At 35.7% G+C, this 27,500-nt stretch overlaps 1 protein-coding gene across 2 annotated transcripts in view; it reads left to right on the top strand.

Moving 5' to 3' along the window:
• LOC133525502 (connectin-like) overlaps window positions 1-27,500 on the top strand; it is a 189,187-nt gene that overhangs the window by 9,952 nt on the left and 151,735 nt on the right. Inside the window, exon 2 of one of the 2 annotated variants that reach the window (XM_061861763.1) lies at window positions 16,136-16,164. The exons of the other annotated variant lie outside the window; for it this stretch is intronic. The gene's annotated coding sequence lies outside the window, so the exon portion shown is untranslated. The remainder of the gene's footprint in view (window positions 1-16,135; window positions 16,165-27,500) is intronic. 2 annotated transcript variants of the gene reach the window in all.

Raw genomic sequence — 27,500 nt, 5'->3', positions numbered from 1 at the left:
TTGCAGGATTGTAAAGCCTAAAGCCTGACAAGATTATATTCGGCCCTGAGATAGTAACGCTGCAGGCCTACAAATGGCAATATGTGCGTATTTCATATTTTGACTATACATAATTATAATAAAACGTCAGTATCGGTTAAGTCAACGGCTAATTTAAAAACATTGTTCCTAGCATTTCAACGCAATCCTTCGCCCTTTTATTGATGAACGTTTTATTGTATTCAACATCATTTTTCTTGAATCTTAGACCATGTTTTTTTGGTATATTTGTGGAAAACTCGTTTATATTTATACCTAACTGAGAAATCTTATCTTGTTTACATCGACGACTTTTGATGACTTTCAGCGTCTGTTATCAAAGAGTCTCCTTGGCAGTAAAATAAATTAGCACTGGAAATCCGCAACATAGCGAAGGCCAAACAAAATCTTACCATGGTATAATAAAATAGACTGCCTGAAGCTCTGGCGTGGAGCTCCGAGTTTTAATCTTATATCCGCGAGGCAGCGTTGACAGCTTGACAGTTCGCAGCTTTAAGAACGCCGGTGAAATTGTTACGAACTATTCTCTGCTGTAATTATGAGACGAAAAAAAAGAGTTCAAAAAAGAATCTGGCGTTGTTAAAGAAATTATTATAGAAACAGAAAAATCTGATATTTTACATTTATGATGCGTCCAAAAACAGCAGTCAACAGCCAGTATAAAGATAATATGTGTGTATATAAAGCAGTGTATTTAACTGTAATTAGACTCTGATGTGAATATGTGATGTTTTTATGAAACTCGCTAAACTCATTTTGCATTTCTCAGCCGATTATCGTGAACTTTTGTGAGCAGCGGTGGTATCATGGTCGCATTTTTATCACTTGTCATGTCATGCGTCACTTTCGCACTTACATACTTGTTAGAACGTGACAGGCATGATGACAGATGTTTAAAAACCCACCATCTTAACCCTTCAGGTGTGAGCAGGCAAATAGCGGGTGAGTCGATGTGGTTAATTATAGTTGACTATAAATTATGGCATTGAAACTCTAGGTCCATGGGGTCCCAGCGCGCCCAAGTTTTTTGCAGAAATCGGGAAGCGTTTGGTTGATGTAACTAGTGACCGTAGAGCTGGCGACTTCCTCACACAACGTATCAGCATTGCGATACAACGAGGATGCCGCCAGCATCCTTGGTACAAAGCCGCCTATTTTAGATTCCAGCTAGTTATAATAATACCACCAGACTTAAATCAACCTTTTATATTGTTTTTGAGCTCCCGATATTTCGATGCAGTTATATTCTGTTCGTTTTTTAAGATCAAGTATGCTATGGTAAATGTATGGCGAACTTGATCTTAGAAATCGGACAGACTGTACATGTATCTTGTTCACGGGGAACAGGAGATAACGGGAGGGATAAACGACCCGCGAATCATTCAAAACTGTTATACTAATACCTCTGTATATATCTATTATGTACATACAAAGATTATAATTATAACGTAACACAACTTTGTTACCATAAAAATAATCGCGTGTACCGATACATTTAGCCACTTTGGTGCTGACTTTACCTATGTGAAATTAAGTAATTTCGTCAACGTAAACTGTGTATTACAAACCTATGTTCATTAACTAATGAGGAGTTCCCTAATGATTTGAAAGTGCGTAGGATGTTACACCGCTCAACACCTACTACTCCCTCCTACAACCAGTACCCCTAGTGTAAATAAATTCGATTTCCAAACGTGACGTACGCGTTTGCGTTTAGTCTCATTTTGTATTGAATTTCGAAAGAGCGCGCCAAGCGGGACGTTTTGGAAACTCAAAATCCTATACAAAATGACACTTAACGCAAACGCGTTCGTCACGTTATGATGTCGATCAAAGTTACACTAGGGGTACAGTTTAGTATTCTAAAAGTTACGATACATATGGAAATGAGAATATCAGTACCCTGTAATACGAAACTTGAGATGATACGTATATATTATTACATTACAAAAGTTTTTTGTACGAGGCTCCAGGTATGCTCATTATTTTATGGAGCATGCACTGTTGATATATTTCTCGAATTGCGAAACTCTCCTATGGAAAGTTACAACACATTATTGAGGTATTCTTATCTCTTGCAACTTATTGTTAAATTTACGGGTTATATAACTTGAAAATAGATACTTTACTTTCAGTACAGAAACGTGTAATTGACTTTCATCTTATTGTCGCTAAAATAAATAATAGATTGCTGGTTTATTAAATAAATCTTTTTGACTTTTATCAGTGTATTTTATTGAACGAATATTTATTTATCAACGCGTCAGTAGGTTAGTTATCGAAATTAGTAGTGTTATAAAAAACTTCCTGTATTTATAAATTACGTCATTTTTGCGTCAACGGCATTTTTATCACCTGTCACTTTCGCGCTTACATAGTTGTTAGAACATGACATGCATGGTGACAAATGATAAAGAGCCGACCATCTTAGCCCTACTGCAGCGGTATCATGGTCGCATTTTTATCATCTGTCATGCCATGCGTCACTTTCGCACTTACATACTTGTTAGAATGTGATAGGCATAGTGACAAGTGATAAAGAGCCGACCATATTAGCCCTACCGGTCATGATAGATATAAATAGTTATTAATGTCGAATAATCGTCTTTGTATTTTTTTGCGTCGTTCATGAATATACAATACAATAGAGTTTACCAAAGAAGTAAATTAAAAAACACAACGTTTTTTTGGGAACTGTACTCAACTACACACAAGAAGGGATCAAGTTTATTACCTTTTCCTTCTTTTTCCTCGCGTTGTTCCGGCATTTTTGCCACGGCTTATGGGAACCTGGGGTCCGCTTGACAACTAATCCCAAGATTTGGCGTAGGCACTAGTTTTTACGAAAGCGACTGCCATCTGACCTTCCAACCCAGAGGGTAAACTAGGCCTGGTTGTGATAAGTCCGGTTTCCTCACAATGTTTTCTTTCACCGAAAAGCGACTGGTAAATATGATAAAATGGTAAAATGATATTTCATAATACATAAGTTCCGAAAAACTCATTGGTACGAGCCGGGTTAGAACCCGCGACCTCCGGATTGCAAGTCGCACGCTCTTACAGCTAGGCCACCAGAGCTTTTTAGTTTATTAAGTTTTTTACTTATACGGTATTAAATTTAATTTAATTAATTTCGGCTAAATATTTTCAGTGTACCTGTTCGTGACACTTCAATGGCTGTAAAAAGTGAAGTAAAATAAGAAGCTTTAAATCTTGAGGTTTAGCGTTGACAGAATAATTTGTTGTGCCTGGTGATTAATTCAGTGCAGTAGCTCCTCGCTACTTTTTAAATTAGAAAACGTAGTATTTTGAGGGAAATAGACACGTTTTTTTTATTCGGGTATTTAAAATGTATGGTTATAGAACAAAACGGCTATAAACTTTTTATCGTACGCACCTATCTATATTTACCTAGTCAATCATCAATAATAAGTTATCAAAAGTTATTTTATTTTTTGTAACATATTTTTGAGAGCTTTCACTACTATTTTGTTTCAAAAACGTTAGGTAAATACGGCGTCTTTTCTGTAGTCATCAAAAAACTTGACGATACGGAAAAGATTTAAAAAGTAGGTTTTAATATGCCCATAAAAATAAAGAAAGAAAGTAAGGCTTTAAAGTCCGTTTGTTGTATGATGTCCGCGGAAAAGACAAATAACTTTAGTGAGTTTGTAGGTTCCGTAGTTACCATTTCACATTTCCATTCAGAATAGGCTAAACGTGAGCTATTTGTATGTATAATGTACATTATACTTATAAGCATAAGGTAGTAGCCTCGCAGAGCTTTGAACGTCGTTTTACTAAGATAAGATTTTTTGCAATAACTCGTTTGGACCTATTATGTTTGTCATAGATTTCATTACAAGTATTTATATTTTTTTTTTGCTTTACGATATTTTCCATATTTTTTGGATCCATTGGTTCAAAAGTTAGACATATAGTTTTTCTTTCAGAGCGATTATTTCCGAATTTAATAATTCACTTCTTAAAAAATGGAAGTTGGAGACCCTTATACTTTTTGTCTTTATCTAACAATACCCAACACCATTGCGTCAAAACGAAAAAAAATGCCATTTTGTTTTTTTTTCAGTTTTTATTTTACTGATCCTTCGCCATGCTTGATTTATGCATCCATGCCAAATTGCAACTTCACGATCACGGAGCAAAGCCGAGGACGGACAGTCAGACATAGCGAAACTATAAGGGTTCCCAGTTGACTACGGAACCTCATTTTTTTGACCCAATTCAGCATCGTGTATACTGACAATGGTCTTAGCGGTAGTTTATAATTAATTCGTTCCCCATATTTCAGTCTGAAGTAACGCAGAATAATGCAAAATAAATGCAAATATCTAAGCTGGTACACACTCAATCTCGTTTATCTCGGTCTAGCCTCGTTATAAAGCGATTGCCAGAAGAGTTCAGATAGTATTTTCGAGTCTATTAAGTTAAATATAATTAACACTATAGGTATTTGAAGATTTTCAATGCGTTATGGTGATACTTTAAGAAAATCTCGTATCTCATATATCTATTGCTAAATATATGCAACCCGAATATAGTTATTACTTACCTACATATACAGCGTTTAATTTTGATATATGGCCACATATTCTAAGATTAGTATAGGCCCTATGCAACATTCACTACTTTGTTTTTAAATGTAAATATTTTTTACAGTACATATGGTGCTATTTTACCGCACTAGTGCAAAAATTAACATATTACGTTACTGTGTCGAACATTGCTGGTTAAAGACATTTATTTACTCAAAAGAAATTTACATTTCACTTAATGAGTAGGTAGTTTACAATATTAGACACAATAAATAGTTATGACGATTCGTGAGCGTACATAGCGTAGGTATATAGTTGCAGCAGGAGAAGCAATAAAATAAAACATAGTTAACTAAGAACTTAAATTAAAAGTACCTATTGAGTGATAGTTAGTTAAGTATATTAACCCCATCAACTAACAGACAATAAAAATCACATTAACATGTTTTCCTATTTTTTTTATGTACTTAGTATATATATATATAAAAAGGCCATAAAAAGGCATTTAAAGGGCCATATGTACTGTAAAACGTTGTACGATACATGTGCGAATAGGTGATTCGCAACTGGTGTCGATTTAAAACACTCCCTTCGGTCGTGTTTTAATATATCGCCACTCGTTTCGAATTTCCTATTTTTCGCACTTGTATAGTAATGTACTATTTCACCACACCAAATGATAAAGGCCTTGTTTGTTCAAAATCTAATGAGAACGTTGCATTTCATCCACATGTGGGGCAAAAAAATCAAATTTTGAGTTGTTTCCTTATGTTAGCTGATAAAATTGACTTTGAAATGATGATTTTGAATGATAATCTTTTTTAACGTTCATTTGGATTTGATTTGGTGTGAGATTGAGATTGTCCTCGCGTTGGTGTGGTGAAAAATGTTGTATTTCCTTCGGAGGCAAAGTTTGTTTAACCCTCGTGCCTTGAAACCCTCGCAATTAGCACGAGCGCTTAAAAAACAAATTTGCCCGCTTGTAAAACAAATAACTATTTCCTTTTTTATAGTGGAATATACCATACCACGCACGCAATATATTACCGGTCAAAAAAATAATTGCTACACGCTTTTAGTTAAAGGTCAATTGAAAATTTCTTTATAATCGCTTAATACAAGCTAAAACTTTTTCTGCTTGGCAGTAAAAGATACAGATATTTTCAAACTAATTGCTAATTACATTAATCTATTGTAAGAAAAAAAAACAGATAAAGCTAGGTCTTTATAAATGAAAGCGTATCTACGTGTGTATGGAGAACCGAGCTTGCTCCGGACTCTATATGGCAATTATGGTATTACAAGGTGTTAACATTTTTTTTTAAGTTTACTTACTTACTCCGTTGGCTCAGCGACCCAAAATGAGACTTGGCCTCCGACACAAGACAGCGCCACTTTTCTCGGTCCTGTGAGACCTCTCGCTAATTGTCGACTCGAAGCTCGCGCAGATCCGCCTCCACCATGTCGCTCCAGCGATACCTAGGGCGTCCGATAGGACGTCCTCCTGCTAGGCGACCCAGGTACGCTCTTTTTACGTTCCGATCTTCGTCCATTCTCTCAAGGTGGCCCAACCAACGGAGTCGGTTTTTTAACTTTGACCCCTATAAATTCACCAAACATGATGTGTCCATTATACGTACCTATAGTCCGAAATGCGAAGGCAAATTCCTTCTTTTTAGGTGTTAACATTATTATGTAAAGTTCTGCATAGAACCTGGTAGGGCAGGATCTTAAAATTAACTTAACCGATAGATAAAACAATCTAATTAACATTTTTATAACTTATACATATTTTCCGCTCCATTTTTCATATATTCTTCAAGGGTGTAAAAAGCTTTTGATATTAAATTTGTTAACGCTTCTAGGCCATAACCTCCTTAATTTATTTCTTCAGGAAATTCATCGCTAAGAAGCTACGCTATTAGGTAGGTACGTACTTAATCAAAAGTAATAATAAATGTTAATTGTTTTTGGCTTTCAAAGCGATATTTTTCAATGCAAAAACTCAAATTAAAAAGCCTCTCAACTTATTCACAACCTCTATTGTCTTATGAGAAACAAAAAATACAAATCGCCGTGGAATGACGCTGCCGATGAAAATCGTCGTAAGCAGCGCTTTTTTATATACAAATACGTCTTTTTGGAAACAAGATCAGATTCAGAGGGAGAATTTCGTTTAATCTTGTATACAATTGTCTAATGCCGCCTTCCTTATAAATCAGGCTGAGCTTAGCTTGACCTTTCGTACCACTGGCGGCCGTTTGGCCCGTTCATTTAAATGGCAGCTTATGCTTACGACGTACGCATTAGCAGAGGTATTGTGTGGAAAATATGCTGTAATATAAAGAACAATATGGACGTTTTTGTACATGTATTTAAGAGCATGTAAATATCAGCTAGCAGCCCTGGACTCAATGGAGCGCTGGGCTTATAGACTCTTTGGCGACGACCCATCTATCAAGTCATAGTTACAGAGCCTTGAGCATCGCCGTCGAGTCGCTAGATACATTTCGGGGAGTGCGCACAGGAACTTCACGACCTGATCCCACCTTCCCCTTTCTAACATCGCACATCCAGGCGTGGGGAACGAATGCACCCGTTCGTGGTAAACGTTCCATTTGTTCGCACGAAACGGTTTTCCTCGTCTTTTTTAGTACGGACGACTAGAGAATGGAATGCGCTCGTGTCATCTGTATTCCCTGATAAATATGACCTCGGTCTCTTTAAAGCAAGAGTGAATAGGCTACTACTGAATCGGTGAGCTCCATCTTAGGCCCTGTCTTCACTTTCCATCAGGTGTGACTAGAGCCAATCGCCGGTCAGTTTTTAATAAAAAGAAAAGAGTCCGCAGTAAACTTGGCTGAATGTCACCTTCCCGTATAAAAGGAATTTAGTTCTCAATTTAACACTACTTGTTGGATTGTAATGAAACTTTGCACATACAGTGACGTAAGGTATATTCTATGCCTGTAATTTATATAGCTCCAGCTTATAAAACGAACGAAGTAGAGCGAAAACAAGTTTTGTATGAAAAACTTAATTTATTTTCCGCTGGATTACAACTAATGATATTTAGTGATTAAACAAAATTTGTCGACCGGTTTGGCCTAGTGATGGTCCCGGGTTCAAATCCTGGTAGGGGCATTTATTCGTGTGATAAGCACGGATATTTGTTCCTGAGTCATGGGTGTTCTACGTATAATTTAAGTATTTATAAATATTTATATATTATATCGTTGTCTAAGTACCCTCAACACAAGCCTTATTGAGCTTACTGTGGGACTAAGTCGATTTGTGTAATAATGTGCTATAATATTTATTTATTATTTATTTACCTGTAAGTGAACTTCGATTACAATTTATTATGTGACCGATATCCTTCATTCCTTTATATTGTATATTAATAGAATTAAACTTGACATGTTAAATTGTAAATGTAAGAGTGCTCTTGATGCCTAAATGTTAGAGTTAGAGAGTGAATAGACATCTCTTAGGTAAGCATGCTCCATCCTAGACCTCCTCGGCACTTACAATCAGGTATGATTGTGGGCAAATGCTTTCCTTTATTTAATAAAAAAGGTACTACACAATTGAAAAAAAAAATACCAATCTAATATGTGAGTCTAGATTGAATTTTTATTGTATATTCGGCCGTCATTGTGTGATTGAGTTATAAACATCCAACCATCAATAAACTGAGCAATCATATTATTATAATACGAGAATTCTTTATGAAAATACACAGCGCCAGACATTATTTTATTATTCCCAGGGTTTCCAATCTTTTTTTAGTCTAAGTTTTTGCATTTTATTTAATCTCGCGGTGCCCTAACCTAGCTAGGCTATACAAAATAGATAGAAAACCCCTCTTTACTGTCCACGGCGCACCAGGACGCCGCACCGCACAGTTGGGGAACCCTTGATTTACTCGATTCAATTTACAAGGAAAATCTGATATGTTCGGTTAGCCACTTTATTAACATCACACCTTAATTGTGAGTTCGTTTCTGGTATAACTTGACCTTAAGGAAATGGGAGGTGAACTCCTTCTCAGACTTGAGAAATTGATGAATATGTATCTGTTGCGGTAACGGGGTGGCTTCTAAAATTAGTGCGATAAGGACAACTGCTGCGAAAAGGCGAAAAATCCTGCGTAAAGATCTCAAAAATCGAGGTTTCGTACTCGACAGTTTCCTCCTACAAAACTTAACCAATCGTAACGAAATTTTGAAATCTGAATGGTGATGAAACTGTCTGCGTCAGACTGTTTTGCTTTTTGGGCTAATTTATATTAGATTTGAATACCATGCTTTTCTTTGAAGCCTTGTCAATAAGGCTATTTTTGCGAATGTTTGCGCTTAAAAAATATTGTTAATATAAATCTGTGTTGAAAAAAATCATTGCTCTAGTGTCAAAAACCACGGAGGAAAAAGTCAAGTACATTTGTATGGATAAATGACGAATTATACGATTAACGTTTTACCTCAAATTAATATATATTGAATAGCTCTGGAGACATAACTCTGAAAGTATACTTTTGTTTAAAATTTTGCTCGGGTGCACCGTGAACGGCTGCTGTTTGTGGAGACCGGTCTGTTTAAGCTTACACGGGGTACAGGTTATGTTATAAGTATGTAACTTTTGAGTGGCATTAATGTGAAACACTTCTTTTGGTTCTTGTCTGTTTTAATTATTTATCTTTTAATTATTTATATAAGAATTCAAGCCTTGGAGACCCTCTACATCTTTAAGGATAATTTAATATCTTTTTTTATATTTTATCTCTGACACTTAGAGACTCTCTCTAAAGAATTTTAGTATTTGTTGGTTTTATTTTTGATCATTGTTTTTTTCGTGTAATTTGACATTTAGAGACAGTATACATCTCTAATAAAGTATTTATTATTTCATCGATTCCATATTTGTAATTGTTTTTTTTGTAATTTTTATTGTTTGTAAAAGTGGTCATGTAAAAGTGCGCCTGTGGCCTATTTGCTGAATAAATGTTTGATATTTGATATTTGCTCGTTTTTTCACTATATAACTAGCTATTTTATACTAAAATTATATTGCTGTGGTATGCGACTTGTAGAAATGTCAAAAACGGTAGTGGCTGAGTGGATATGACGTCCGACTTTCAATCCAAAGGTCGCGGGTTCAAATCCTGGCTCGTACCAATGAGTTTTTCGGAACTTTTGTACGAAGTATCATTTAATATTTACCACTAGCTTTTCGGTGAAGGAAAACATCGCGAGGAAACCTGCATACATCTGCGAAGAAATTCAAAGGTGTATGTGAAGTCCCCAATCCGCATTGGGCTAGCGTGGGGACTATAGCCCGAGCCCTCTCGCGCATGAGAGGAGCCCTGTGCCCAGCGGTGGGACGTATATAGGCTGAATTATTATGCGACTTGTAGAGGAGAGCAGCCGGACATACTTTCGTATCATTTGCTCAATCTGGCACGAAGAACTTCGCTTTGCTCGTTCAAAAACCAACAGGTATCTGCGCTCTACTTTAGATGACTGCATCGCTGCAGGAAACGTCGAAAAGGTTATCGAGGCATTTTTATTAAATTTGATGTTTCCTGCAGTAAAGCATTCAGCAGTGTTGCTTCGCGACATTACCGCCGACTGCATTGCTGCCGCAAATGTTAAATTAAAACCGATGCTGCCCGGATTTTTGGCATTTGCATTTGACAGTCGGTGACAAATGTCGCGCCGTACTGCGGCAGTAATGCTGGTAAAATCCGAATAGTACCTTTACACTTATGCTGGACAGTCCGAGATAAACTCGGCAAGCACTGTGGTTAACATCACTAAAACGGTTTCGCAACTGGTAAAACGCAAGTTGCTAGCGGTAAATAAAATGGACGGGACGTGGAACTTGTGGAGCAGTTTAAAAATGCAGACAGGACAAACGTGTGCTCAGTCTAGAGGCCGATTGTGGTTTAACAATTTTTCATCGTTTTCATCTTGTTTTGATACGACCCACAGCGAAACGACGCTATGCTTGTAAGAATTTTCTACGATAACTTCAGAATTTACGACGATAACTTTTTATTGTCTTAATAAAATCTATGAAATTAAGTACCGATCTTGGGAATCTGTTCAGAACTATCCCTATCAAATTTAGCGATTCTTTGACAACACCATAAAAAAATATCATCAAAAAACATAACAACTACAAGTATGGCGACATTCAGAGTGCGACTTTAAGGGCCGTTACAGACTAGCGTTTTATATGCGCCTATAAGCTCGTATTTGGAAGTGCGTAGTTCCGAAACGACAGTATACGCGCAAATAAAAAACAGTAATGTCTAACCGCCCTAAGTCAGCGTGTACCACTGCACCAATCAGTGTCAGCAGAACGATGATCGGTCGTAGCAAAATGTAGGAGTTATTCCATAATCAGTGCTTTATTAAGACATAACGCTCGCACTTATAGATGCGCGTGAGATACCTGATGACATGACTCAAAATCGTATCAATTTATTTAATTATTTATTTAAACTTTATTGCACAATAAAATAAGTACAGATGGCGCATTTAATGCCTTAGGCATTCTCTACCACTGAACCATAGGGCAGAACAGAAATTCTCGACTGTGGGTAGAAAATAATTCAGAAAAAATTACAACTATAAGTAATTTTGAAAAACTATTTACAATTTAGGACATTAATAACACTATTTACAATACATAATTATAACATATAATATCAATATACATACATATTATAAAAACTATGCATATGCGCGGAAATAAATACATAAACATTATTAAAACCTTGCCAAATTGTTGGAACAGAATTGGCCTTCTTTGAAAATTACGTGGGTTATGTCTTGTTTAGAAAACTTATACGGAACTGAAGTGAAAATTTAATGTGTTTCGTGCAGGTTCATCGACTATTGTCTATTGGTAGTCGGAATAAAAACAGACAAAGCGATTCATGGGAGCTTGTGACTATATATACTATATTATATAGTAACAGTTGTATTTTCATGATTATGAAAGCAATTCGAACGTATATTTGACATCATTTGGCATTGTGAATGTCATCTAGCTTGTGTGTAGGGTTTGTGTGGTAGGGCACAGCACAGCGGATGTCATTCCAGATCTAGAGCAGAGCCCAACTGGGGAAGTACCTCCACCTTACAGAAAACCGCAGCCAAATAACACTAGACATACTCATAGTGTTGTGTTCCTGCCGGTGAGTAAGGTTGCTAGAACTCAACGAGGGTGTGGAGTGTTAGGGACGTCAACGCGCATGTAACCCCTCTGGAGTTGCAGGCGTCCATAGGCTACGGAGACTGCTTACCACCAGGCGGGCCGTATGCTTGCTTGCCACCAACGCAGTATTAAAAAAAATATGTTATTGATAATTTACACATTTTCTCATATAATGCCTCATCGCACCGGTACAGTGGTATTGAAACGGCAGCGTATGAGGAATCCAATGAAAGAAAATGGCGCCGTATATTGCTACTTCTAGCATTACCAATGGACTTCCAATTTCCAATAAGCTTTTATTAGAGAACTCGTAGCCTTTGATACTAGCTTGGTATTTTGAAGCAAGACTTGTTAACTTATAACGGTGAACTATTAAATAGTATAACTTAGAGAAAAATACTGGAAAATTTTTTATAAGGTAGAAGTACTAGTACTCGACACTGCACTAGTACTCGACATGGGCACTTTATGTCGAAGTGACAAGGATTAAGTTCGAATACAGAAAATTCTTCGTTGTTCAAATTTAACCTATATTTCCATGACATAAAGTGCCCATGTCGGTAACTAGTGCAGCGTCGAGCACTAGTACTTTTACCTTATATGCCGATTTAAAGTAGACCATCACTAGGTAATAATACTTTTACATATTGTCAGATCGCGTTAAGATTTATATGCTACTAGTCTTGAATCGAATTATTTTGTAATTGTGTGTTTCGCTCGTACTTGTCTGTACATTGGCGCGAGCGAGATGCACGGTAGCTGAATAACATGATTCAAATATCATTCCGATGTCAGTTCGAATAGGCTTGCCAGTTGCCTAGTATATGAAAGGGGTTTATTTATTTTGTCGCTCCTCTTTGATTGATAGCTCAATCCCAAATATATTTACCTATATTCAGTAAAGGGACCCGAATAGGGTTTGCAAGCCGTGGAAGGATAATTTATATCCGTGACTAGGTATGTAATTTGGGGTGCTCACAAATCTGAGAGGTTGCTAATGATTTAACGTATTAACCCACTTAAGAGGATAGTGGAATACCGCTTCTCCATACAAACGTAGTCTCCATTTTCCCCCCTGGATATTCTAATTGTGATTTTTTTTCTTACAGAATTTGATGTATATTGACCAAAGCTATGCCTGTTTGTTTGACTTTTTTCGAGTTTTTGATTTCTATAAAAGGGATGCACTACATTTTTTATAATTACTTATCATATATTTTATTTTGATATATCGTAATTTTGAATAAAGTAATAAAAGGCCTTTTTAAAGCCTTTAAAAAGCCTTTTGCATTATTACATTACCTAATCAACGATGTACATAATGTTATTCTTGGTATAATGGTTATTGGGTATACCTATTTACACTTCGTCTAATATACACGGCCATGATTATTACATACTCTAAAACATATTAGTTCTAACTAGTGGCAGTATATAATTATATGTAGGTCTCAATAGAAATAAGACTCCTAGAAAAGTGGGTTAGGTTAGGTTAGATTAAAACTGCAACCCCATATAAAAAAATGTTTTTGATTATATGAAATATTACGTTATTTTAAATATAATATAACAAAAGCCATTATGCAATATGTCTTTATACTAAGATAAATTTATATAAAATAGGCATTAATCAACGTATATTAATAATTTAAGTAATAATATTTGAAATGGCATTAAGCCAAGCATTATTTTATGGGCCAAATATAAATTCCATACAAATATTTAAAAAGCTCCTATCTCTTATAATAATTAAAAAAATCGTACAAATCAAACAAAGTACCATAGCTATGGTTAACATACATTAATTTGTACAAAAATATTTCTCATAAGTTATTAACATACTATAATATATCCAGAGAGGAAAATGAGGACTGCGTTTGTATGGAAAAGCGGTCATCCCCTTTCCTCCTAACGCTTAAGCTATTTCTATAAGGACAGGTACTTCAACAAGACGCTACCCAAGGGGTTTGAAATTGTTTTTTTTTTTTTATACTACGTCGGTGGCAATCAAGCATACGGCCCGCCTGATGGTAAGCAGTGTCCGTAGCCTATGTACGCCTGCAACTCCAGAGGAGTTACATGCGCGTTGCCGACCCTAAACCCGCCCCCCCCCCCCCCCCTCGTTGAGCTCTGGCAACCTTACTCACCGGCAGGAACACAACACTATGAGTAGGGTCTAGTGTTATTTGGCTGCTGTTTTCTGTAAGGTACTTCTCCAGTTGGGCTCTGCTCTAGATCTGGAATGACATCCACTGGCTGTGCGCTACCACACAAAGCGAGATGACATTCGCAATGCCCATACCACTCTTTTGGACGTAGTTTAAGGACGTACCCGGGTCCAAAGTTACATTGTTACCAAAACAGCGAAAAATAAGTGCTAAATAATATTTCTTGACATACTTTGTCTCTGAAATAAAACTATTTAAACGGATTATATCGCGTACCTATAATGAATTTAAAATACATCCCCACCTTTTGAACTCCTTGCCAAGGCTAGGAAACCGGTAAATTTCCAAATCGTTATCATCTACTTGGCGCAAAACCTTTTAATTTCGGTTTCGTTCGTAAGCCGGTTTTTAGTAGAAGAGTTCCATAAAGATCTTGTCAGAATAACCGGTTTATAACAATAAAAACCGATTTCTTCCTATATCTGTCTATTGGTTTACGCGGCACACCACCACCAGGCCGGCTGGCCGTCTCGTAAAACGGTTTATTTAGGTTACATAATGTTCGTAAAACGTGCGCTTTCTTATGAAAGTTTGGAGTAAAACCGAAATAAACCGGTAATTGCCGCTGTTTTTAAAACCGGTTCAGAGCCTTGCCCTTTACAGCGTTCATGGTCAACGGGTGGCCGAGGAAAATATAACTATACCTACTTATATTTTTTTATTTTAAATCGTCTATTTGATGGTTAACTAACGCGATAACAGAAGACAATAATATAATTTGTCTCGTGCTTTGTTGCATCATATCATTCATATCGAGACTTGTATTTCATAATCTGTCTTCTTCTTCTTTTCATCATGTTACCCTCTGCTGGGGTGTAGAGCTCGAATTACATTCTTCTACTGACTCCGGTCCTAGTCAGTTTGGGTAACTTCCTCCCACCCCGTCCCCAATATACCCAACTCTTGCTCCACGGAATGGCTCCGAGTAAATTTAGGGCGACCATGTTTCCGTTTGCCGGGCATATTCCAGGTCAGGGCCACTTTGGATAGTGGGTGACAGGCTTCCTAAGGATATGCCCAATTCAATGCTCTTTCGTCCCGATCTCCTTGTGTACGGGTGCTTGTCCGGTTATTTCCATAAATGAGCGTTTGTGTATTTCATTATAAGACCTATAAACAGGAAACATTACAGATTTATTCACCAAACTTAAAAAAATCGTATGAAAATTATGACAACAGATAAGTCATAATAATGCTTAGTCGTAGTTGGTAGCTTTTCGAAGTAGATGTTCCAAATTTGAATGAATAACCAAATCGATTTTGATGTAGTTATGAAGCAATTACAACATCATCACAGATAAGAATTTTTTTGTAACCATACAGTTTATCGTAATGTTGGCCATTATTTTTAAGGCATCATACAGGGTTTACGATATGTGTGTAGATAAAGTTAATTACTAATTCCCATTGAATCTAGGAAATTCCATATACCTCATAAGGTTCCAAAAGTTGCAATACGTGCCGCCATATATACACCGTGTTTTTATTGAATTCCGTTAACTTCGGGGTATTGGTAAGTACCTACGTTTAAGGAAACTACATGACGTAGTTCATTTTCCAAAAAAATATATGTATTTTTTTACATTTTTTTTGTTATAAAAAGTAATTAAATGTTGGATATAGCGTACATTTACTCGTATCTCAATTTGAAAACTGTGACATGTCAATGTCATTTCGAACATCGATCGTCCGAGATAGTACTTACGTTTAGTAGCAAATGTATTAACCCGTACTAAACACTAATCAATATGTGAACGGGTCCTAAGGTAAGTGTACACACTCTTAAGGGCTTTGTAAAACAAAAATAAAATAATGATTATCTCCGAAATGCAGTTAATTAGAATACCGGTGTCTTTGAGAAAGTTACTTAATTTAAGCTCAAGAATGCACCCTTGAAAATAACGCAAATCAAAAAAAAAACACGGTGTATATAAATATTTCAGAATATTAAAATTCCATAAAATATTGTTAGTAGCATGTCATTATTGCTATAAGTAAAATTCAAAATAAATAGAAAATAGCTGTGTGACTAGGTCGATCTGTATAAAATTGACCTTTAGTAATATGTCTTTATTTGTTTTTCAGTTCGCCTTTCGGCTGCCCGGATTTTTCACGTAAGTATAATAAGTTAAATTTTACCTTAGCTAAGCACAGCTGGCCGCAAAATTTCGTGAACACTCTATGAATGAATTCATTCCCAATGTTTCCATGCAATTGTGCAGCTCGCTGTTCATGAAATTATTGGTACATAACATTAGTAATAGTAATTAACGGCCCAATTATAACGATGCTTCTAAGAAATCACTGCGGTACGATACCGATCTGTCAGTATCAAAAGTGACGTGTATGGTTGAAGAAATGTCAGATAAATATTATACTGACTCTTTCACTTTTCGAGCTGTTCGGCTGTGGAACAGCCTGCCCTCAGATATTAGGTGTGCGAAAACTCTTCAAAGCTTTAAAACCCTACTGAAAAATCATTACTTGCCTCTTTCTTAATGTGCCGCTGTGTTATATTATGTATGTATGTATATTTAGATATGTATCTAATATTTATTTATTTTAATATAAGTATGTATTGTTATATTTATATGTTTATTTAAATTGTAAATGTACTGTATGTACTGTCTGCTTGATGTATGTGTAATTTTCCTATTCCTCTAATTCATTCGTGCACTACCTGTTCTAAAAACTTACTGTTCTTTATATCCTGCTACCCTAAGGTTGTCTGGAAGAGATCGCTTACAGCGATAAGACCGCCTGTTGCTACCTTTCTTTACATTGTAAATCTGTTTTTTTAAATTGTTTTCTTTGTGGTGCAATAAAGAATATTTACTTACTTACTTACTTACAGATTTGACATTGACAGATCGTAATCGTATCGCAGTGATTTCTCGGAAGCATTGTTCGAATACGGCCGTAAGAGCTAAGCGAACTATGATACGATCGATACCTCTTCTTCATTTTTAACTTTAACATTTATTCATAAGTTATTCTTTATAGTTTATTCTATAGCTTTATAATTTATTCACAACATATAAAATAAGGCACAAGTACACTTTTACACGTCAACATGGAATTAACATAGGTCAAACCTTGGCTATTTGGTGATACATAGTTATTCGGTGATACTCAGTTTTATTGTCTTTTACCCAAGTTACCTGGTAATTTTATAACTTGGAACCATATTACACCACATTAGCCACATGCGTGCTATTTCTTAGACATCGTTTTAAGCAATAAAATTAGAGAAGAGAATACCTAAATAAGCATATTTTTTCTAATAATTGAGATATATACATCTTTGCTTGTTATTTAGCTTAAATTTCACATGACTTTCATGTGAAATTTAAGCTAACTTAAATTTCACATGACTTTGATGTTCACTTTTATTTTTAGGTGTTAATCAACTTGTACTGTATATAGACAAGCTGTAGATATTTGTTTAAAGTATTGTAAAAATTGTTTCCATTTATATACGATTTTTTTTTTATTTAAAAAGTGCATTAGCTTCGTATTTTGATATGTAAATTAAAGAAACTATAGTTCAATTTACTGCTGCTTAATCTACTGTTCAATGTTATTGAATGACTGTTTGTTTCTGAATAAAAAAAAAAAAGAAAATAAAATTACAGGGCAACTCGGCTAAAAGACAATAAAACTGACTATCACTGAATAACCAAGTATCACCGAATAGCCCAGGTTTACAAGCAAAAAGAAAAGCACAACAACAATTATAAAATAAAATTAACTGAAAATATCAATGCAAATTAAAGTATTATCAATACTTACAGACGTATGAAATCTCTTCATGACGAATTAAAAATAATAATTATTAAAAAAAACAAACGGATACAAAAAAAAATCTAAAATTATTTAGAGGTGTAAATGTCTCTAAGTGTCAGAACTCAGAGATTATATAGTTTATCAAATTATCCTTAGAGATGTAGGTCTCCAAGAGTCAAAATCATGTATAATTAAAACATTCATTAAGGTAAAAGAAACATACGAGAACCAAATGAGGTTTAACTGTAATTATACTCAAAAATAAAGTTAGTAAATATAATAGCCCGTATCAGCTTAAACATACCAGATAAGCTAAATTATTTGCTGAAGAAAAATTTACAAGTTTTTCCCAGCAACTGAGAACTATTCCGGCAATCCTCAAACCAAACTAAATTACATGAAAACTGCTCTTCTACGCCATTATAAAGTTTAACATCTTTTACATTTTCCTCAAAGACAATCCTCAAAGTAGGTAAGTAGTCTACATTGTGTCTTAGCTGAAGGAGAGACACCGAAATCCGATAAGCATCTCTTTTGCTTCAGCTTAGCACAGTAAAATGTAGTCCGGAAATCTCATAAACTAAGAAGTAAAACCATTACCGTCTTTGTGATTCAGTTAAAGAATTCTCATTCTTTATTATATAACGTGCGATAAATTTAAACATGAATGTATTAACTAAGTAAGTAAATATTCTTTATTGCACCAATACATTTTACATACATGTAAAACTACATTTTTTTATTATTTATGTAAGTCGAAGTAAGATTACTCAATTAGACATAAAGAGCCCTGTAAAAACAAAATTAAGATAGAACGGAATTTTAATACAAAAGTTTCATAAATTCTTAAGTAATCCATTCGAAAAACATAAGAATACTGTAACAAAACATCATGACAAAGTAAGCGCCAGAACAGTTGAACTCAAGTAGTGAAATAAAATTAAGAAAACTTTTCACAAAGTTGGGTCACGAACGCTGTAAATCCTAAACCGTCTGCGTCCGGCCGAGGCATGTACAGTCAAGTGCAAAAATAAGTATCGATGGAATCGTCTCATAAATATGGTACTACGCTCTTATTACACTGGAATAAGATGCTATGGGACATATTTTTGAGTAAGATCTGTACACCCATATTTTTGGATGAATCAACTTTTTAGCGTCACTAATTGCCATGGTTACGATTAGTTGTCCAGGGGACAAAAGTTCATTGAAATACTGATTTTATGGTACTTAAATGTATCAAACTTGCGTTTTTGTGGTCGTTATAACCAATGTCCATAATGGCCCCCCTACTAAGCATGTTAATAGAACGGCATACAACGTCTCTTCAAACAAACTGTGCCACTGTTGTCCCTTGGACAACGGGACAGGATAACAAAACAAAAAAAGTTGATTCACCCTTTTACACTTGACTGTGTTACTGTTGCGAGTTAAAAATGGTTCACAAATTCAAAGAATCTTGAGTAAATTGTTGACCTATTTGTAAGTATTAGATTGGAAATTGTAATAAGTATTAATTCGAGCCTTACTGTTTCTTCTTCTTCTTTTTTATTATGAACAATAATTATTGTGTCGAACATTGAATTGCTTAGTAGTTAAAATTATGTCTATTATAAAAAAATACGGAAGATAAGTATATAACAATATAAAATCACAAATTACAATTCTACATGTTAGCAAATTTAAATATTATAAGATCGAAATTCACAGTACTTATCCAATTTAGCAACTACTTACTAGAAAATAATTAAAAATGCCAATCTCAAATAAAATGTCAGGTAACTCATAATAACTTACTAAATGTATATTACCATAATATAAAATAATAACAATTGAATTAAATACTTTAGACAAGTGTCTCACAAAAAAAAAAACACTAAACCTTGCACGTCTGATACAAAATCTACAATAGAGTTATAGGATTTTTTAAGAGATACTCTTTGAGTCTTGCATTAAACATACTAAAAAAACTAATTAATTGCATGGCACGCTTCATTCAAAATTCAAAAAATTATTCTGCAAGGAGGCCTCAAGGGCTCTTTTACAAGTCAATACAACATTAATGGTAACATTATAATATATAGTGACATGAAAAATAAAAAACAACATTTATAAATACAACAGCCAATACCTGGGTAAACATTACATTATAATAATCTTAAAATAAATAATTACTACAATACGATAGAGATGAATAGTCTCTATGGTTAAAAATATATTAAATCTGGAGATGTAAAAGGTCCCCAATGTCAGAGGACAGAATACTAATAAGATTTGGAGGTCAAAAATCTCTCCAAGTGATGAGTGATCATGATATAAGACGCTATGGACAAAGTTGCATTTGAAATCCTTCCGCCTAGTCGACAGCCTGATTTCTCCGTCTGTAATGTTCTCATATGTATTCAAATGCTTTATTAAATCTGTTAGGAGTACGAGGATATAAATCGGCGGCACAGTAATATTAAGCTTTGTAAAATGTTCTCTGAAGTATTCTAACAATTATTCTAATAGGCCTTTTATGAAGTATGAAACCTGTTTCGATATTATATTGATAACTATTACCCCATTGCTTGATGCTGTATCGCAGTTAAGACTCCACTAGAGCATGATAAACTGCTTTAAGCTGAGTCTTACGAATTAAACTCGTAAGCAGCGAAGCGCATATCATGGATAGCTTATGGAATTGGTTAGTACCCGTACTAAAGAAACAGCACTTTAGCACTAGGAATTTTGTACATTAACCGTGACATACGCGTAATTATTTTGCTATCCTGCTCATGATGCTGACATCAATGACACTGTGCAAGCAGGACAGTAAAATATAGAGATTGGAACAGGCGGGTTAATGTACGAAATTCCTTGTACTAAGCGTCCTTTCTTTAATGCGAATAACCTGTGAAGCGAGACAAAAACATCGATTTACAGTGTATTTTTTACGAAAAAATGCACCAAGAAAAGATTTACAATAAGATGTTCCCACGATCTGGTTAAGGTATATATGTTATACTCTTAAAAATAATGTTGGCATTTAAAAATTTAATTGTTTTTTACATTCACATTAAAAATAATTACATTGAATACAAGACAACATACATAATCAGCAAATATCTATTTACTGTTTCAGCTGTAAGTAAACGAGTCTATCCACCTAGCTAGGTCCGGCCATCTAGGCTTTAGACAGCAGTCTACTTTAAAAAGTGGTATTTATAATATAAACGAGTATAAATTCCAAAATGACTACAGAAAAGAAGTACTTTCAGTGACCTATTTAAGATGCCATCTCGTATTGGAAATGGCAAGCTCAGTGCTTTTGTGCTGGAAAGTAATATTATACATCCAATTGTTCCAATGGCGGCAACCGATCGTAATCGTGCCCTGCCATAACACTATTAGAAAATCGTTGCAATGAATACCGCTGGGACGAGGAGGCCAATTCAAACTTAAATTGTGAGATCAAAATGATATCTAATGGCTCAGTTTCATTGGTCGATAACTCGGTCGATATAAAGCGTTTGGGGACTCCCCGCAAATGGTATAATGACTAGTGAAACTCATAAGTCGATAGTTCGGTCGATAAACAGCATGCGGATGACTCGACAGGTGGTAAGGTGGTATAACGACAAGTGAAACTCATAATGGCATGCGATTTAGAAATCTCCCGCAACCCGCATGCGGGCCCTGTCGACCAAGGAATACAGTTCCCCGAATGTGGGCCCTATGGCATGTTTTATGGAAATCTCCCGCACCCCGCATACGGGCCCTACCGACTAATGAAACTGAGCCATAAATGATATCAGTCGCGCGTGCATTTTGCTTGTACTTCTCCGTACATGTATTGGCGTGAGCGAGACGCACTGGTGACTGACATAATTTTGATGTCACAATATAAGTTTGAATTGGCCTCTATGCGACGGTGGGGCAAAACTGTATCTGTGTAATTCAAAGCTAATAATGGACTTTTTAAATTAAAAACTAGTTTTAGAGAAAGCTTAAATTTGCTGCAGTGCTGTACAATTGGTTATTAGATAATAAATGTTACTATCATCATACGTAACAAACATTATAAAGTAAGAATTAAAGTTGGGATTTTTTTTAGTAACGTATCTTCTTTCAATCTCGTTTCCTTCCTTCAATCTTTACCAGGTTTAACAATATTACCTACTCTCAACAGAATCTTGAATTTTTCTTCAAACTTTGTTTTTACTATGTCCTCAATTTCAGACACGGTCATAAAGTTTCTAAAATGAGAAGACTCGTACATTTTTCTTGCGGGCTTGCTAAAATTAAGTACGCGGAAACAAAAAGAATTTGTTGTGTAAAGTTTTTGAGTGCTTTGAGTGCTTTAAGACTTCTTAAGATCATGCGGGCGATTGATATTTTAATCTTCGTTTAAGCCTGGGGTAAAACATTTTATTTTTACGAATATACATACATAATGGATATATACAGAGGTATTACTATAGCTAGCTTAAATCTGAAATAAGCCTTGATGCATTGTACCAAGTGTGACTTCATTGTATGACAAGGTGGTAAATAAAATACAGATTATGATCATGTTTCGGTCAGCCATCTGCTCGCCATGACACTTCCCAACGGAGTGTCGACTTGCAGGTAGTTGGCAAATACACATTTATTATGTAAACGTCACATCAAGGATGCTAGCGGCATTTCGTCGTTGTATCGCAATACTGATACGTTCATAATAAATATGTATTTGCCAACTACCTGGAAGTCAACACTCCGTTGGGAAGTGTCATGGCGAGCAGATGGCTGACCGCACGCAACGGTGCGAGGAAGCCGTCAGCTCTTCGGTCACCAATTACGTCAACTTTTTTTTTACATTCATGGTCTGAATTACGTCAACCAGACGCTTGGCGATTTCTGAAATAAGCTTGTGCGCGCTGGGACCCTATGGACCTAGAGTATTTCAACGCCTAAGCCTTAGTCCTTAATTTATTTATGTTTTATTTTACACAAGTGTGTAGCCGCCGTGCAGGTCTGGATCACGACGACTTAAATAAAAAGCTATCATTTGAAGTAAACTATTATAATCTTCCAAAAGGTACTCATTTACAAAGGTTCTTGTCAAAACTGTTAAGTGCAGTAATGGTTGATTGTATGTAGGCTGATGAAAGAGTGATTTGCAATATTTGATCAGTATAAAAATGGTTCTAAATTTAGGTGCCTCTAATTGGACGCGATACAACGCGGAGCGCTCGTATTGGTGTTTTTGAAAAAGGCGCCGAATATTAGCCGGGTCCGACTTCTGCATTATGAATAGTTTTATGAAAATAAAAAGTAGCACTCGCAACATAGTGTTAGGTGAAATACAATACGACTTTTCATGGATTAGTAGTTAGTTCGATATTGTCTGTCTGCAGCGGCAAAAAAGTCATCGATCATTGTCATATTATGTACCTACCTAGATCGTTACTTGTACAACACAACGCATTTTCGTGTGGTAATGTCGATATGAACAGGGATTGATGAACTTTTAGAAGAGCTCTGTCGCACCCACCACGTAACAGACATTGGATAACCTATTTGAATCTGGAATTTATTGTCTGAGAACACAGTAAATAGCGACCGGGCCAGTAATGACGACCGGTCTGGCCTAGTGCGTAATGACCCTACCTTTTTTGCCGATGGTCCTGGGTTTTAATCCCGGTAAGGGCATTTATTTGTGTGATGAACACCGATATTTGTTGCTAGGTCATGGGTGTTTTCTATGTATATAAGTATGTAATTATCTATAAACGTATGTATATCATCGTCTAGTACCCATAGCACAAGCTATGCTTAGTTTGGGGCTAAGTCGATCTGTATAAGATTGTCCCCAGATATTTATTAATTTATTTATTTAAATACAAAGTTACAAAAAGCCGACTTAATACCACACGGCATCATCTATCAGTTAACTTTTAGTTCAGCAGAGAAGCATAGTGTGGTTGAGGGTGTTGGTGAAGCACAGTTTTCTAACGAAGCGTTTCGGCTTTTGTAACAATAAGTCCCGGAGACACACACATATTAAATATGTGTGTAATGTTTCAGCCGTGAAGCAAGATGGGGTCAGTTTTTATAATAATGAGTGGAATCCTGTGGACATTATAAAATACATAGACATTAGGCATACAGGCATACCACCCATACCCATATAGGCATGTTCAAACCTTTTACTTCTTTACAGTTACATAATTAAGGCCTTTGTAAAAAGTTTTACAAATATTTAAATTTTGGTAATAGATTTTATCGCTGACTGTACTATTCACAGGCAACTAATACTCATCGAGATAATTCTGAAAACTATAAAAACTCAAACACAATATGGTAACGTTGTTTTATCACAGACTTTCCATGGCCACCTCCTGTCTTCATCATCAGATCACCTCCATGACATCATAATATTACAACTTCATCAGATTTCCATATGGATGCAAATTTGAGTTCCATCTGGAAGTGGGTCAAAAGCTTGCAAGATTTGAATAGATATATTGCAAGTTAAACGCTTGTAAAAAGTACCCAAATCTTCAAATTTAAGAGAGTTTTATTTCAAAGTTATTTTATATGAAATGTAAAGGTTCATGTATGATTATACCTCACTAAAGTTTATTACCCATGGATTTCTGATGCATAAATATTGAAACGAAATCAAATTTCGTACTATTTCCAGTAATTTTATGATATCACACTCTTTATATGGACATTCAGTAATTGTATTGCAGACTGTACTGACAGTATAACACAAAATTTTACGTAAACCGCTCTGCGTGGAAAAAGGTCGTAACAACCCACTAGTTTGTTTTACAAGTTGACTTTTTGTTTTAGTGATAAAACCATTCCGAAATTCGCTGCAATGTTCGATATTGTGCGGAAAGTTGGCAAATGATAAACGTGCCTTTGAAGTTTCGTAGCTATTTCCATCTACAAAGGTTAGGCAAATAAAATTGATATTTCTTTGAGTTGCTCGCGGGCTAACCTTCATCCGAAAGTTTTATTACGATGTGTTTTGACAATGGTGGACAAAAATGGCTTTGCATTAAGCTAAGGTATCTTCTTTGTGTGCTACGTATGAAGATGGTGTTTTCATGAGCTCCTGCTCCTTAGATGGCAAAATATTCAGAATGTATCATGAATGTTTGGCCTAGTGGGTAGTGACCCTGCCTACGAAGCTGATGGTCCCGGGTTCGAATCCTGGTAGGGGCGTTTATTCGTGTGATGAGCATGGATATTTGTTCCTGAGTCATGGGTGTTTTCTATGTATTTAAGTATTTATAAATATTTATATATTATATATATCGTTGTCTAAGTACCCTAAACACAAGCCTTATTGAGCTTACTGTGGGACTTAGTCAATTTGTGTAATAATGTCCTATAATATTTATGTTATTTATTTATTTATTTAATGTAATTTGATACGTAGTACGTATTTATCTATAATTATTTAATTATTTACAATATTATAGCAATTTAAACGGCTAACCATGAAACCATCTATATGTTACTAGTGTCTCAATTCCTAATTGGCAACCCTTGAACTGTTTTTTATTAGATTAGGTTATGAAAAAAATGGCCTTACTAAACTTACTAACAAATGTAGACAAAAATAAAACGGGCCTAATTAAAGAGGCCGCCAAAATAATAGTTGCTCTGTGCTAAAATGTAAAGTGCTCGCCCGACTAACTGAACCACTCAACTACGCCAACTAGGTAAACTCTAACAAGTTTAGCTCGTCTCCGTGAATAATGTATGAAGAGGTTTGATGGGCGACATACGGTGCCTACCTAACTGATTCTAATTACTGTACTTACTTGTAACTTTATTTGATTACGGATTAGGTATTTATCCACCCACTTATCAAGTGATTTTGTTTTACCGAGTTCACGACAAAGAGGCCAATTAAAGTATATATTTGGATTTCTAAATGCGTCTCGTTCGCGCTAATATATTTATTTATCTAATATTTTGATTCAGGCAACAATACCTAATTACCCTACACAATAGGTAAAACAGACAGCCCCATGTGCAGAGTGTGCATGGAAGAAGAGGAAACAACAAAACACATTCTTCTAGATTGCAAACAGGTAGAAGTATACAGGAACAAACACCTAGAGACTCCGTGGAGGAGCTGGGGTGGTTAGAGTAGCACTACCTCGTTTCACGCAAAATAGGCACAATGGTTGTCGATTTGCGGAAAATGCCCAGAAGCACTAACTAACTAAGGCCCAATTACAAATCTCTTATAGACTTACATAATGCATATCATAAAATTAAAACTATTTAGGCGACAAAATGGCGTGGCTCCGTTGAATCGGTTGCTCTTGTGTCGGACTCGGTAGTTTGCCCCTGAACCTCCGATACACGCCCTTCGGCCAGAAGTCGACGTATTCGATGGTCCCCTGCAGCGGTCGTGGCACGCGCACCACAAAAGTTGAAGTGCACGTAGTGGCGCGATTGAAGCTGGAACACCGTCAGCGTGTAGCCGGTCTTCTGGTGTACATATTCCACCACTTCAGCAGTATAACAAATACGAGCGAAATGCATGCACAGATGATAGCAAAATTACATCATTTAGATATCATTTCAGTGCGCACCATGTTCATTCACTATTTTAGCTAGCACATTGCGTGCCGTTTTTTTTGTCCTTTTCTAATTCCTAGTCTTCACGCCCCATCTTCGATGATCGAGAAAGCTCTACTTTTAAGATTCTACACGGTGTTTTTTTAGGTTTCCGTGCCCAAAGGGTAAAACGGGACCCTATTACTAAGACTCCGCTGTCCTTCCGCCCGTCTGTCACCAGGCTGTATGTCATGAACCGTGATAGTTGAAATTTTCACACATGATGAAACCTCGGTGGGCGAGTCTGACTCGCAATTATCCGGTTTTTTAAACCCCGTTAACTTCGGGGTATGGCTGAGTACATTTAAGGAAACTGAATCACATATAGTTTTTTTTTTGTAAAAAATAATGAGTAGCGCTGTTGTAACACATATATTTTTAAATCCACCAAACAATTGAAAGCTATGACATATTAATGACATTTCGAACATCGATCATCCGAGATAGTACTTACGTTTAGTACCAAATGTATAAACTTATACTAAGCACCTAATTAATGTGTAATCAGGCCCACACACACACGCGTATCAAATAAAAATAAATAATTAATTATCACCAAAAGCAGTTAATTAGAATACCGGTTCCTTTGAGAAAGTTACTTAACTTAATTTAAGATCAGGAATGCACCCTTGAAATTAACGGATTTAAAAGTAGGAGAATTTTAGTTAGGCAGTAGTGATTCTCTGGAGTTCTAATACTCGCCGAAAGTGACGCTGAGCATAATAATTATCTTTTCAAAACGTTGAATGTGTCGTCTACAGCGTCAAATCCTTTTGACTTGTTTCTGGAAAATCATTATTATTAAAGCCTCAAACAAAATAATTTTTTCAAGCTTTTTCAATTACTTTGGATTTGAAACTACAAACAGAAGCTAAGTATAATTTCAATTGAAGAAACGTGTATTTCATCTTCCTCCTCTGTTATAGTTCCTTAAGACGAAAATAGAAAACCGGCGCCCGAAATCGCCGTTCCATCCAAACGTAGTCCCCATTTTTCTTTTCTAGATATCAACATCATAGAAAATATTATGACACAATTTACAGTACAT

This window comes from Cydia pomonella, chromosome 15 (assembly GCF_033807575.1).
Source record: "Cydia pomonella isolate Wapato2018A chromosome 15, ilCydPomo1, whole genome shotgun sequence".
In the NCBI taxonomy this organism is placed as follows: domain Eukaryota; kingdom Metazoa; phylum Arthropoda; class Insecta; order Lepidoptera; family Tortricidae; genus Cydia; species Cydia pomonella.
The sequence above is the reverse complement of the archived record's forward strand: the minus strand, read 5'-3'. Positions and strand labels throughout refer to the sequence as shown.